Here is a 2453-nt window from a genome sequence, read left to right as displayed (position 1 = left end):
CATAATTGTTTCACTTTTTTCGTATTTTAGGGTTATAAACAGGAATTCAACATGATTCTCAAATTTTTATGTGCTATATTCTACGACATCTACATAAACTCGGGCGACCGGCTCCGAATCACCTAAAAATTTTTGGGACCATAAAAATGACCTAATGAATAATATTCATCGCTTCGCTATGATTGTTTCTCATTTATTGGCATTTTAGGGCTATAAAATAGGAACTCGGCACGATTCCCAGATTTTCATGTGCTAAAAGTTCTCGCCATCTGCATGAATTCGGGTGACCGACTCCTAATCGCCTAAATTATGTGGGACCATAAAAAATGACCTTATAAACAAAAAAACATCGCTTCGTCATAACCCTTTCTCGTTTTTTAGCATTTAGAGCCATAAAATAGAAATTGAGCACGATTCCAAGATTTTCGTGTGCTATAAATCACGTCATCTGCATGAATTCAGGTGACCGGCATCGAATTGCCTAAACTTTTGCGGGACCATCAAAATGACCTAATGAATAATATTCATTGCTTTGTCATGACCGTTCCTCATTCTTTGGCATTTTAGATCCATAAAATTGGAATTCAGCACGATTTTCAAATTTTTGTGTGCCATTGTCCATGCCATCTGCATAAATTCGGGCGACCGACTCTGAATCGCCTAAAATTTGGCGAAACTATAAAAAATGACCTAATTAACAAATTCATCACTTCGGCATGACCGTTCCTCATTTTTTGACATCTTAGACTCATAAAACAAGAATTCAACATGATTCCGAGATTTTCATGTGCTATATTCCATGTCATTTGCATGAATTCAAGCGACGAGCTCCGAATCGCCTAACATTTTGCAAGTCCATAAAAATGACCTAATGAACAATAATCATCGCTTCACTATGATTGCTCCTTGTTTTTGGCATTTTAGGGTTATAAACAAAAATTCAACACGGTTCTCAGATTTTTGTGTGCTATAGTCCATGACATCTACATGAATTCGGACGACCGGATCCGAATCACCTAAAATTTTATAGGACCATAAAAAAGACATAATGAATAATAGTCATCGCTTTGCCATGATTGTTCCTCATTTTTTGGTATTTTAGGGCCATAAAACTGGAATTCAACACGATTCCTAGATTTTCGTGTGCTATAGTCCACGCCATCTGCATGAATGCGGGCGACTGACTCTTAATCGTCTAAAATTTTGCGAGACCATAAAAATTACCTAATAACCAAAAAATACCGCTTCGTCATGACCCTTCCTCGTTGTTTGGCATTTTAGAGCCATATTACAGGAATTCAGCACATTCCCAGATTTTTGTGTGCTATAGTTCACGCCATCTGCATGAATTCGGGTGACCGACTCTAAATCGCCTAAAATTTTACGGGACCATAAAAAATAACCTAATGAACAATATTCATCGCTTCGCCATGACCGTTCCTCATTTTTTGGCATTTTAGGACCATAAAATAAGAATTCAATACGATTCCCAGATTTTTGTGTGCTATAATCCACGCCATCTGCATGAATTTGGGCCTCCAACTCCGAATCGCCTAAAATTTTGCAAAATCATAAAAAATAACCTAATGAACAATACTCATCGCTTCGGCATGACCGTTCCTCGTTTTTGGAATTTTAGAGCCATAAAACAGGAATTCAATACGATTCCCAAATTTTCATGTGATATAGTCCATTCCTTCTGCATGAATTCCAGCGACCGGCTCCGAATCGCCTAATATTTTGCAAAACCACAAAAAATGACCTAATGAACAATAGTCATCGCTTCGCTAGCGCTATGGCCGTTCCTCATTTTTTGACATTTTAGGGTTGCAAAAAGGAATTCAATACTATTCTAAGATTTTGTATGTTATAATCCACACCATCTACATCAATTCGGGCGACCGATTTCGAATCGCCTAAAATTTTATTAGTTATAATCTTTTTCTCTTCTTGATTAATTAGTGTCTTTTCTTGTCTAAATCAGTGCTCATCTATGGTAGTTTCCATTGGTCTAGTACTTTTCTCAATTAGGACTTTATATTGTTTGCGGATTGAATGTGAAAGATAGGTATAACAATAATTAGTATATATATTCAAGTTTCAACAATAATTAGGACTTTCTATTGTTTGCGGACAGGGTTACTCTAGTGATGAGCACCCTCCACTTCCAACCAAGAGGTTGTGATTTCGAGCCACCCCAAGAGCAAGGTGGGGAGTTCTTGGAGGGAGAGAGCCGAGTTTCTATCGGAAACAACCTCTCTACTTAATGGTAGAGGTAAGATCTGCGTACACACTACTCTCCCCAAACCCCACTAGATTATACTGGGTTGTTGTTGTTGTTTCAACATTATTGGACTTCCTTAGGTTTGATAATCTCACCAGTCACCACCTAAGAGACGCTAGCATCTATATTTTTTCAATTCGATTAAGCTGCTGCTTATATATAATTAGCT

Source organism: Nicotiana tomentosiformis, chromosome 10 (genome assembly GCF_000390325.3).
Source record: "Nicotiana tomentosiformis chromosome 10, ASM39032v3, whole genome shotgun sequence".
Taxonomy (NCBI): domain Eukaryota; kingdom Viridiplantae; phylum Streptophyta; class Magnoliopsida; order Solanales; family Solanaceae; genus Nicotiana; species Nicotiana tomentosiformis.
This window is presented reverse-complemented; position numbering follows the sequence as displayed.